The sequence below is a fragment of the Myripristis murdjan genome, chromosome 6 (assembly GCF_902150065.1).
Source record: "Myripristis murdjan chromosome 6, fMyrMur1.1, whole genome shotgun sequence".
Lineage (NCBI taxonomy): Eukaryota > Metazoa > Chordata > Actinopteri > Holocentriformes > Holocentridae > Myripristis > Myripristis murdjan.
Window position 1 is genome coordinate 18,773,858 of NC_043985.1, and position 13,217 is coordinate 18,787,074.

Below are 13,217 nucleotides of genomic sequence, written 5' to 3' on the forward strand. Positions count from 1 at the left end.
ATTTCACATTGTGTCTTGTTACATTCTACTCAAAAGGCAATGTCAAAGGTCAGGTCAGGTGCTGTAAGAATAGCTATGAGCTCCTCCTGTCAATACCCTCCTACAGAAACTGAATATAGAGAAAGAATGGAGACTTGCTTTCGCCCTATTTCTGCAGCATCCTATTGTATTGCAAGATTGAATATGTGTAACCAGTGACAAAAAGGAAAAGTTAAGTCACATGCTCAGGGACATAGATAAAAGGATTGATGATATACTCACAGTGGAAGAAGTCTTTTCATATGCAATAAAACTAGAGTTCATGTATTTATAAGGGAACAACAGAAAAGCTTTGCTGAGGCCAAGTTCAGTGAGAGATCTCTTCTTGTGTTATCTTTGGTACTTGAGTGTTTGAGTGCTGATTGCCAGAGAAAAAAATCATTAGGATACACAGCTGCACAGAATTTGTCATTTTGGATGCAACTTGTGACTTGGCTTTTTACAGTGAGCTGACAGCTTGGCCTGCATTCCTCCTTTACGTGTTGGAACTCATTACTCTCTAAATCCGCCACTTTGTCATGAATCTATAATTAAGAATGCTTTTCAAATTAGATTGTCACCTCACTTTAAATAATGTTTCAGAAAATTAAAATGTCTTTGTTAAGTCAAAAAAAAGTATTATTCAAATCAAAATTTTCTTTTAAACACACTGACTAAAGCTATACATGTGTTTACTCCTACAACTTTGGGATGCTAACAGGAGCACGCTAATACATGTGGCTCTACCCGCATGTTCACATGTAAACGAACACACATGCGCACACACGCACACAAAGGTACACAAACCCTTTGACCTGCTGGAGGCCCGTCAGCCCCCCTCCCTTCTCTTTGCTAAGAAATGCAGTCTATTCAGCTCCTGGGCTCAGCCATCTGTGACACTCTGAACCTACTGACCTCGCGGAGAAGCAGACCCCCTCAATTAGCCTAAAACATTTGGCTGAAACCTGTGTTTCAGAGGATCAGTTGTCAGAGTCACCGGACTTAGCTGTGTTTAGAGACTATTTCTCTTCCATTCACACACCCATACGCCAGCGTACCTGACAGACTTATGCACGTGTTTGAGAAACGTCATTCCTTTGCTCAGATGCAAAATATGTTACAGATTCCATTGCCTCATGCATCCTGCCTATTATAATAATATGGTTTTGTTTACCTGATGTTAATATTTTATTGCTTTATTCATATGCAGGTACATAACATAGTGCAGTTGCCAAAATTACACGAGTGTTGAGCTGTTTTGTTCTTCTTTTGTTCTAAAAAGTGTTTAGCGGTCTTGTAATTAACAGAGAGGAAATTCAGTTGCGAATGCAGATACAGACATTTATTAAGGAGGAAATGGCGAAGCCGTGTCTGGAAAAATAACCCACGATCTCACGAGATGGTCACGTTTTATTCAGTAAAAGAAAATACCACAGGGAGGAAGGGCTTAACTGGGATAAATTCTGTCCAACTCAGTATGAAATCATACAGAGAAACTGAATGGGATCCACATGCTTAAACTTATAAGACAAAATCACAGATCCGGACCTTTATGGGAGCGGAAAACGTATCATTGAGAAGCTTGGAAGCTTACGGCAAAGCAAGATTTAGAGCTAGATAAATGGCTGTAATGTTGAGTGTCCTTGACTGGCTTCGTTTGTGGCTACATAATTAGCTGTGTGACCATTAAACTGTTTAACCAGGATCCCGCTGAGCTGGGCTCCACTGGATGCTGCTGGAATTCAGACCTCTTTGGAAAGTTAATGGGCCATGGGGGAGACTTGAGCTAAAATTAGGCAAAGGAGCTTCATCCTGACCAGGAGATTTGTACCCAAAGTCCACAAAAGGCCCCCTCCCCCTCTGTCACCACTAGTCTTTAGACTGTTGGCAGATCCATTTGTGCTTGACCTAGTTAGTGTCTCTGGAGAGATGGAGAAGTAAACACACGCAACTGCTCTTCTTGAGAAAACCTGGAATTTTCCACACTTTACATACCCAGTTCACAGGCCGCGCTAGTGTCCACACTAAGGTGAATGGGAGGAGCATTTTCGGCATGTGATGCTCTGTAGGGGAAAATCCATAGCATTGCAGCTTTTGTAACTCTGACACCGTCACACGGCAGACCTATGGTTGGGTTGCCACCATTATCAGATGAATAGAAGGCACACATACTGGGGAGTGGGGTGGGAAAAACAACTTGCAAAATCTCTCACTTCTACTGACATTTGAGAAAATGATTTAGCCGAATCTTCAGTTTATCCCCAGTACAGTGTTTGATGTGCCCTTTGTTCTGCTGCTCAAAATACTCTGAGGTGTAATGAAGATTAAGATTCTGCTTCATGGATTACAAGCAGGCATGGCCCTCCCTGGCTGCTTCCAAATCATGTGTGCCTGTATAATGCTACTGTAGTCAAGGTAGAATATAGATTGTAATTAAAACACAGCAAGATTTATGGCCTTTGAATTTAAAAAAGTGTAATGAATGTAATTACTTTTGTGATTTTGAACACAGTACCTAATATCTGCTCAAATATTTACAATATCATTACAACTACTGTGACAGGATCATTGCTGTTTCATTTAAACATTGTTTAATTTGAATAATTATGATCTCTAATCAAAATACATCACCAGCAGCCAGTGTACATAAGAAGATTTAATGCGAAAAAGCATAAAAGTGCAAACAGTATGTATATCATTCTAACAGCTCATGGCTTTATGCCAAATGGTCTGTGCATGTTTCTTACTTGAGGCTGAAAATAAAATGACCATGAAATGATAAAAACAGGAGGTGGCCATTTTATTGCTGTTGTAGTGCCACCTTTCATTTTTTTTCCACCAAATTGTCTTTGGGAAACAACACTCAAAGGATTATTTTTTTGTGGCAGAGCACAAAGCTGAAATTCGGTGAAGGAGAAGCGCACCTGCTTCCTCTTTCTAAATGAATCAGGCCAAAAGAGTGTATTGTGTATAGTGAGTGTATTGCACTTCCAATGTGTGGCACTACAACAATGACATTAGACAAATGGGACATTTGAAAATCGTTTTTTAGATCATATTCTAGACATAAAATAAAAACGCACCAGTGTAATCTTATTGTTGTATCAGCTTCAGGTGATGCCAGTGGTAGCTCACATTACAAAAGTGGTTCTTGAGTCATCTGGAGTCATTTGTTTTTTGATTATGCCTGTTTCCTGAAGCAAATACTCCATGTGTAACAAAGAAATAGCCCGCAGCTTATTGCACTTCACTCTGTGTTCATTTTCTGTGGGGCCCTGTGGTGTCTTTGTAAATTTAATAACAACAGAAGATCCGCGTTAGATGTTCAGAGTTGAATTATCCCAAGTGTTTCCAAAGTACCTAAAACTACCCAAACTATCCAAAAAGGCAAAGAACTAAGAGTAAGAAATGCTGTGATTATGTATTCCTTGACAAGCAGGATTTTGCATAAATAAAATATGTTTCTGAATTATACTTTAAAACTCTGTTTAAAAAGAAAACAGTGCTAAAACACTGTTAAAACAGGTTTATTTCACAAACGCGATCATGCTGAAGATCACATAGAGGACAGATGCTAGTGTTTGCGCGTGTGTCGTTTGTGGGTGAGATGGCGGGGTGGTGTGTGAGAGGGTTGGGGGTGCAGTGCTAGGAGAGGGTGTTGGTGAAGCAAAAGGGTGACTGACTGAAAGATAGGAAAAGGGTGTGTGAGCAAAGTGAGAGAGGGCAGAGACAGAGAGGCAGGAACAAGAATAGGGCATACAGAGACAGGAAGTGTGTGTGTGTGTGTGTGTGTGAGAGAGAGAGAGAGAGAGAGGGAGAGAAAGAGTGAAAGAGAGAAAAAGAGAGAGAGATTTGGGGGCAGGGTGGTGAGAGAGTGTCACGTGTATGCCAGAATGAGCACAGAGCTGTGCTAGGGTGATCTCTGGACACAGCAGCAGCAGCAGCAGCAGCAGCAGCAGAGCAGACCCTCATGTCCCTCAGGTCCCTCATGTTCCCTCCACATATACGTTCAAGCAACCACACAAAGCTCTGACACCTGTCCCTCTGCCTTATCTAACCTTTCCCCCAGGGCAGGCTCGCTCTCATGGCCTCTTTCTCTCTCAAGCTCTCTCTTTAGCATCACCCACCTCATCTGAAGTCCCACAAAGCAGAGCCATCTTGTTGTAGTCATTTAGTCCTATTCCCACTTCTCCACCATCAGCTTCCTCTTTGGGGGAAGAGGATTCATGAATGATTCCTCATCTCTTTGGACATGTTCTTTGTGTGCATGCTCTTATGCACGAGAGCTGTTACTGTAACTGTGTGTTGACATTTAAAAAGCCATTACACATGTGCTGCCTCATGTGAGCACATGTGTAAGAGCGGCTCCAGCGTGCGCCTTACGGCTAAGTAAAGTGCACGGTTAATCAGTCATCACTTACAGTGGCATCTTAGCATTTCTATTTCGAAGGAGGTGATGGGGTGGGGTGCAAACTCCACTGCAGCTCTTGTTGCACCCTGAGTCTCAGGGCTACTCAGAAAAGGTGCTGGAGAGGTGCCAGGTATTTCTTTCTTTCTTTTTTTTTTTTTTTTTTTGACTTCTAAAGGTTGGGATGATTTCCAAACAAAAGAATTATAGTCCTAATGTGGGCCTCCCGATGTTATGCAAGTGTATGAGTGCAGCAGCCCAAATAAAAAAAAAAAAAAATTACATAAAGCCCACGTTTCTGCTCTTCTGTTCCTATTGGAGAGGAGAGCCGAAACCTCAAACCTGGGGCAGGGCCGAGGACATGTTACCCACCACAAGCTCTCAAGTGAAACCACGTCTCCATTAAACACAATAATGCTTTCTACATGGAAATTTCTGAGGTTTGACTCTTGATGTGAACTGCCCTGTAATGTAACTCCAAATGGGCGGCTAATGCATCGTCTGCCACTCTGCTGCAAAGCTGAGGTGTGAATAGGGTGCTCTCAAGGTGAATTTACACTCCTGCATTCTGCCAGTCTCCTGGAAGAAGAAATGGTGCTCAAGGTCAGGTCTTGGTTTGGCACACTTCAGGTTCACAAAGCAACTCTGCCAAGCAGTATGTGTAATTTATAATCTGACTGTCTCTTGCCTTCACTCATAATGAAGAAAAGGATGTTCCAATGTAAAGTACTTTGTGTGACCTTATCGGATACTTCCATGTTTCCCACATCATAAAATCCTCAGTTGTTCTGTCCATAATCACTCCATTAATATATCCTTGAATCGGTCCCAGTCTTAAATGTCCATGCTGCTTCTGTCTTCATGAAATAATGTTTTGTTGTATCTCAGCAAGCTGATTTGATCACACATTTCATCCTGCAGTTTTTCAAAAGTTTGTCAACAGTATAAATTATTATAGCATGCATACTCACTGTCTCATTTTAATTTACACTGCACAGCAGCTGTGTCTTCTGTTCATCTCTATTGTCATACACTGTAAAATAAAAAAAAAGAAAAATGTCTTTTAAGCTAGAGCCAGGGACCCCTTGAGGGATATTAGAATGATTATAATCAGGAATGCATGATGATTCATGCAATCTAAAAATAAAAATACATTTCCAATGACCAAATTTAAGATGATTGTTTGTTTTTTTTTTTATCTCAATGATTCATTTGTTTTTTCTTGTGGAATAATGGACATTTGCAGTCGCTGTCTGCAAGAGAAAGGTGCAAGGCAGTTTTTCATTTTTGGGTTGTTTAAACCCAAACAGGTTAAGAACCACTGACAGAAACTGGTTTCAAGATGATTTGTATGAAGATGGAAGGAAATTTTACCTTGTCCATGAAATTGTATCCCAATGTTGTAAACAGTAATGTACATAAAATGAACAAAGGTTTTCTTTATGAGAATGAGCACAGCCCTCTGCTACTGGTGCTTCACTAGTTTAGTGCATGTCAGGGGCATCCAAGTAGTGGGTTTTTGTACATTTTAACATAAGGGTGGCATGTGAGGAAAGGTCATGAGGTCATGAAAGTTGTCAGTGTTCATTCTCAGGATAGCATGAATTTGCCACGCAGTACTTTATAGCAATTGACCCATGAGATTTCTACATATGTTGCAGAGGAGGAGAGTGTTAAATGGACTTACAGAAAGAATGACATCCATAGGGACCTGCCAGCAGGACAAAAAAAAAAAGAAAAAAAAAAGTAAAAAAAAAAAAAAAAAGATTGAAAAAGCCTAAGTTAAAATTGTTTTTGTCCTAAAATTATTAATACCGTCACTTTATGTGCCTGCTGCCCATTCATAACTTTGTATGGACTCATGTCCACGACCCAATTTCCCCTAAAGTATTTTTTGATTCTGATTCTCATTCTGGTCCATGAGGCTGTCAGAACAGTCCCGTGACGGTGCTTTGGGTCAAAATACAGCACTATGATCATCGGTTCCCATCTGAGTGGGTCTGGAAGCTTACAGTAAGAATTTATCGGTTCATATCACATCATATCTAGATAGGAGCTCACACTAAAACGCCCACATAATGATTCCATAAAAGTGCAAACAGAGGGAGCGTGGGCAGTTCTACATTGGAAGTAGATTTGGCTGATAGCCTGTTGTCAGCCTGCTCATCATTTCTCCACAGGGAGCCTGAAGTAAAGGCTCAGTGAACTCACCAAGTAGCGTCTGATGTGCTCTGCATTCACACAAAGGCTGCAGCCAATCGCAACCCCGGTAACTTGTTTATTCTGTGCAATATGATCAAAATGCAATAATGAATATCTAAAAAAATGGGAGATGGTTCTATGTATTCAGGTCCTGCCAGTGTTGTGGCTGCTGCAGGAGTCATACTATTGCGATAACTGCACACTCTGACCTCTGCTGCTGCTGATCAGAATGATGTAAAGATTATGTTATACCACTACCGGTGGAAACTGTTATCATCGTCTGAGATGACACACTCGCTGATAGCACAGTCCAAGTTGTAATAATGGAGTCCTGCTTGAGAGGTCTGGGTAAGGTGGTTGACCAACACCGAGTAGGCCGGTTTCTGTGCACACGTATTTGCCTGCTACAAAGTTCCAGCTTAGTGAAGGAATTATTCAATGTGCTCTGAAGGCAATGCTTGTGGTGAGCTCACAGTCCTCCGCATCATGCGTAGCCTTCCTCATCCGTGCGTGGAGCGCAGGCTGGAGCACTTACATAACCCAGTTAAAATATACCCCCAGTCACATGTAACACTCAGCCCTGCAGATAGATATCCCACTGTCGCTTGAGCTGCTCTGGCAGCCGTTCAGACATTAGAGAGAGTATAAACACACACTCATGCAACACACACACACACACACACACACACACACACACACACACACACAGCCATTAAAGATTCAATAGTGATTCGCTGCCAGACATTCTGAGCTGCCTGCATGTGAACTGTCTGTGGAAAACGGTCAGGGAGCTTTCTCTCTCTGAGTGAAGCGCATGTGACTGACTGGAGCTGGACCGGGGAGAAGCCACAAACAGAGAGGGAGTGTACGTGCTGGGGTGCTGGAGGTCCAACCCTTTAAAGTCACAGTGCAAGCTTCTTGGCACCGAGTCTGGTATCACTTCTTCTCCGACTACATAACCTCTAACACGAGCCCAGAATGCTATTGGGTGAACCTTGCCACACACAACTGGCGCGTTTTCTTTTTTTTCCCACTCTGCTGCAGTGTGCCCACACCGCGTGCAGTCACATTTCTTGTGTGTGGGTGGGGTTAACTCAGCGGAACTAGCATTTACAGTAACAGGGGTGACATATCTGGAGGTGTAGACACACTAGTGAGAAGTGGAAGGCATGTTCTAACCACATGAAGAAGGTTAAAGAGAGTCACTGAGTCCATATGCACAAGTTTTGCCTGATTCTGCAAGGAATCCACTTTTTTAGGGTTGTAAAGGTTAAAAGCAAGATTTTCTGTTTTATTATGTGAAATAAACAAACTAAAAAAAGGGGGTTTATGTGTTTATTTATGAGAAAAGCTTAAGGATTGGAGAAAACTATGAGTCTGAGTACAAAGTTACAAAGATCTTTTTTAATTACCTTGTTGTCTGCAATGAAGCCAACCTGGTTTCTAATAACTGACATTCACTGAAGCGGTACAAGTACTGCAACTGGTCCAAGGCCTTACAAAATCTGCAGGGGAGAATTGTGTAATCTTGTGATTACAAAGTCAGGATTTACTGGAAGGGCTGAATATCCATCTAGCTGAGGCAAGCCACATCCAGGGTCTGTGTTTTTAAGATCTGATCCATATTTGTAAGTTGCAAATTTGTGCTTATGTTTACGTCCCCTGCAGGAGCGTTGGTCATCATTAACACAGTTATGGGCATTCCAGATGCTTCTCTTCCCTCTGAGCTGACTGGTGCCTGAGTAATACTTGAATACTTTAGTAATGAGCGGTCATAACATGTGGTCATAGTACCGCATGTTGTGATAATATGAACAATACTCTGGAAAGGCTAGTGATTAGTGACCCAATTTAGAGATATACCTCACCATACACAACATGGACAAAGCTGCACACACCCACCCACCCACACACACACACACACACACACACACACACCAGCATGGGTCCAAGTATGAGCACTGGAAGGCAGATGGACCAAAGCCAGGTTAGACTAAGCTGAGTCATAAGCACAGCTCATAGGAAGGGACAGCTGCTAGTAAGGTAATACACACACACACAAACATAATTCCCTGCCGGCACACAAACACTTTCTCAAATACAAACAAATCCACTTGTAACCACAACTCCGTGCACGTATGGACGCGTCATTCACTTGCCATACAGCACGCACGTGAAATAAAGGTCAGCTAAGGCTGTCAGGAGCATTCATCACACTGAGCCCGCCCACAACGACAAGCAAACCCTCGAGCTTCCGGCTGCCAAGCCTTAGTGGCTCCCTTGAGGCTGCAGTCATATTTGTGATGGCAGGCTGTTGTGTTGCATGTTTCATTACAATCTGAAAATGGAAAACAGGTTTTGAAATGGCGCAAAACCCGTACATATGTGAGAGAGACGATTGCTTGTTAGTGTCCTGGTTGTGTGTTATTGAGTGCCGGATGTGTTGTGGATTGTGTATGAGATTAATGAAGGGTTGGAAGGATTAGGCTCACTTTAGATGTAGTTAGGCAATAATAGAGAGCTTTGTGAAATTAAATAAGCAAGAGAAAGAGTGGCAACAAAGTTTCCACACGTGTGCACATCTTGAGCTTTCAGTCGACATGGGATAGAATAAGGTGGTGAGAAAAGTGCAAGTCACAGCAAAATTTGACTTAATAACATTAGCTAGAAATAAACACGACTTGCACTTGACATGGGACTCTAACCCCAGTCTGCAGAGGCACGAAACTTGAAAACACGACATTTCAATGTGTCCTTGGTTTGCAGAAATGTAAAATGCCAACATTTTTTCCTGGCAAAGAGCTGATTTTTACCTTGCAAATATTAGGTGCTGATTGTGAGATTCCAAAAGCACAAGAGGGTGGGGGGGACGCATTGGGATAGAAAAGGCCTTGCATTTCAGTCCTCAGTTTTGCTTTAGTCAAAATGGCTTTTTGGCACTGTCCCCACTGTCCAAACATGATGCAATTTCTGTCGGCCCAAATAAGAGATTTCAGCTGCTGCACCCTCTCAATCTAATGTGAACAAGAATAGAGGTGTAAAAAGATCATTACATATCTCTTTTTGATTTTGAAGGTTCTCTTATTATCCATTTCTTTATTTGCTGAGGTAGATTTTGATGGGTTTTGAAGGTGCAATGAAAAAAAAAATGCTATTCCGACTCGGCTTAGCATTCCAGGAAGATATGAGAATAATGAAGCATTAAAATATGCAAAACCTTGGTAATAAGATATTTCTGCATACATGATTTCAACTGTTTTAAGAACAGAATAAATAGGCAAGCAGGAGCCCAAAATCCCATCCCTTGTCACCAGAGGAGAAAAACTGATCCGGATAGACAGTGCAATCTCTGAAAGAACAACACAAGAGAAGACAACTTAGTGATCTATTTGCTGGCAAAACACATTTCACAGGAAAAATGAGGAAAGAGCTGTGATGCATCATCGGAGGGCAACATATAGAGCAAAACTGATGCTACTGGACATGAATCACCAGGCACTGATGTTGTCAAAAATCTGCCTCTGTGAATGGTCTATTTAACCTACATATTGCAATTGCTTTGATAAAGAAAAAGATTTAATGATATGGTGCAAACATTCTGAATAAAATGTGCTTGGCATATTTTAATAAGAGGTTATGAATATGTAAATTCAACAGGTCTTTCTTTTTGAGATCAAAACCTTGTCCTGCTACTAACTTATTGGGAGCCAACTATTCAATGTTCTCTCTTCTTCTCAATCAGCCTGTTGAAAGTTTTAATGAGTGCATTTCTCCTCTCTAACATATATTTGAACTTTGGCTTTTTGTGTCTCATTCAAGAAAAGTGTGTGAGTGAGTGTGTGTACTGTGTGTATTGTGTGTGTGTTGGGAGGTCTACCCAGACCAGCATCAATTCCCGTCCAGCCGGAAACCCGCACCATACACCCCCATGTCCGCCCGCCCTCTACGCAGTCATCACACATCCCATCTAATTAACACAAACAATACCACACAAAACGTTATCTATCATCTGCCCAAATATTCGTCCTTAGTCCTCAGGGCGAGGTGAGGCACTGTTCTTTACCCACGCAAGCACATACTGTGCTTTTTGTAAAAGGGAGGGTTAGGACCTAGGTTTATGTGTGTGCCCCTATAATGAGAAGGGTGTATGCCTCTGATTTGGCATTTACTTTTCTTATGAATGAGAGTGGGAGACATGCAGTCTCTCCCAGGCACAGAATCAGCCAGCCTCTCTGACAAATTGTAAATCACAGAGCCAGTTTTTGTGTGTGACTCATCTCAGCCCTGACAGAAGAATGCGTAGATGACAGAGGTGTGTACGTATGTGTGTGTGTTTACGTCTCCGAATGGAAAAATGTCCTCTGTGAGAAGAATGAAAATTGCTGTTGTCTTTTGTGCGACTGCCAACTGCAAAATAATTAAATGCCCTCGGAGTCCTCCGAATGAGGAAGAAGTCCTCAAGTATTCCTCACAAGATGTATTGACCAAATTAATAAATCCAAAGTGCTTTGTCTGTGTGAAACAAAAACATGAGCTGTAATTCGAAGTAAAACATTCTTGATGAACCCGTAACACCATAATGATTCAGGGTGAAAGGGACACCAATGAAAACACCAATGAATTTAATATTTGCATTGGAAACGTTCAGGAAAGGGGGTGTCACAGAGAAATAACAAACATTTGCTACTGATATCAATGTTGCATTTTTGTGGTGATTCTGATTTTATTTTAGACGATATTTGTGCAGGCCTTTGCCGCTATTCTAAGTACTACATGTGCCTGAAATATCTCTTTGATGGGAAAAAAAAGTAGACGTTTGTTTCCTGTCCTTTGATGTGATGTACTCCATAGTGACAGGGAAGCCTTGGAGACAAGAAAGGGAAACGAGAGTTGCCAGGAAGCTGTAGGAAGTGCATCGTCGTCACAAAGGCTGGGGTCACAGAGGATGCGGGTCTGGGGAGCAACAAGACAGGAGGCTGCTTATGGGTTGTTTAAAGGATCAACAGCACAGTTTTACTTCTGTATGAGTGGCTCACTACCCCAGCAGGCGTGTCACCTCCACTGGCTTTATGGGCACACTGGGGTCTGCGGTGCGCATTCTTCACAGCAGGATGTGATTAAATGCATAACAGCAAGAAGTGAACCCATCTTTCTCCAGGCCTTGGCGCTGGTCTGCGCTTGTCCCTTGCCGGCCTGCTCCTCACTTTGGGAGCAGAACATAAAATAAAAGTATAACCGCATCTGCTTCTCTATGATCGCCTTTAGAGTCTACTCACCAGGCTGCAATTAAGTCAGACTTTTATAAATTGAATGCAACATGCTCATTACAAAAGTCCTTCAACATTTAAAGCCAGACAGATTTGCACCCAGTTGTTAAACTGTCTGGGCAGCATCCTTAGCTCTGTAAACAATCCACAGCACATTTTCACATGCAACCTGTCCATTCTGCATGCTGAAGGGTAAACAGAGGGGAAGAGGAGGAGAGCTGGAGAGAGGTGAAGAAGAAGAAGGGAAACGTGTTGTTTTTAATACTGCTTGACTTGGCTAATTATGACCGTCAATTGAGGGAGACGAGGAGGAGAGGAGAGGCTGGATGTTTTGGGTGGGCGTCTCCCAAATGCACGTGATCATGTTTGCTGTAAAAGGGTTTGTGACTCACTGGCTCCAGGCTCTGAGTCCTTGTCTGGCTTCTCACCAGAGCGCTCTGCACTCACTCTCACAAGCAGCCAAACGCAGGTCCTGTGAGTCATGCCTTTACTGTCACTGTGAGCACAAAAAACAATCATTCAAACCCAATCAATAAGAGCATGAACACACTCTGGATTTCAACTGCGTCTTCACTGGCAGATTTTTCCAGAAGGTTGTTTTGCATGCACAGTTTATCTTGTTGGATGACCTCCATCAGATATGATATCTCGTTTTAAGACTTTTTAAAAATAGGCAACAAGAATCAATAACAAATCATTTTAGATAAGCATTCAGCCTGCCAGCCAGATCTAGGCTAGATATTAAAAACAAACAAACAAGCAAGCAAACAAACAAACAAACAAAAAAAAACCAATATGAAATAAGACTTCAAGCTATCTGAGTCATTGTTACGTGGGAAAGAAGACTAGACTCGTCTGAAGGAATATTAAGTAGTTTATTAAGGACAACATCTGACTGCTTAACAGAGCAACATGCAATGTTAAAATTCTTGTAACAGCACTGTCAAGGTGGCCTTGTGTTTAGCAATCATCCTTACACCAATCTGTAATCCAACCCTGTAAACTCAAACACCTGACCTGCTGAAGTGCCTTTCAGCAAGGCTGCACCTGCTCCACAGCCGACCATGACACAAACTTTCTCCACATGGATCGATACAGTGTCACGTTATTATTAAATGCTTAACTTCAACTTAAATCGCTGACTGTGCCTGCGCTAAGCTGGGACTCGCTGACATGCCACAAGTGAGGCATCACTGCGATGATATAATGAGGAAGAATGCCTCTACAATGACCAAAACTAGCCCTGGGTTGACTTTTCGCCCAGCTGCTAAAATGAAACTGATCCGCGTGTCCACGTGCTTCTGTCATTTCCATTTCATTTG

General features: G+C 42.1%; 1 long non-coding RNA gene across 2 annotated transcripts; it reads right to left on the minus strand.

The window, feature by feature from the left end:
• Window positions 1–9,847: 9,847 nt before the first annotated feature.
• On the minus strand, window positions 9,848–13,083 carry LOC115361200 (uncharacterized). 2 transcript variants are annotated; one of them, XR_003928397.1, is made up of 3 exons: window positions 12,913–13,083; window positions 12,288–12,391; window positions 9,848–9,977 (listed from the first exon to the last, which is right to left on the minus strand). It is a non-coding gene; the product is annotated as an uncharacterized LOC115361200 (long non-coding RNA). The 2 variants fall into 2 exon arrangements; XR_003928398.1 differs by lacking the exon at window positions 9,848–9,977 and adding an exon at window positions 11,344–11,581.
• Window positions 13,084–13,217: the final 134 nt, after the last annotated feature.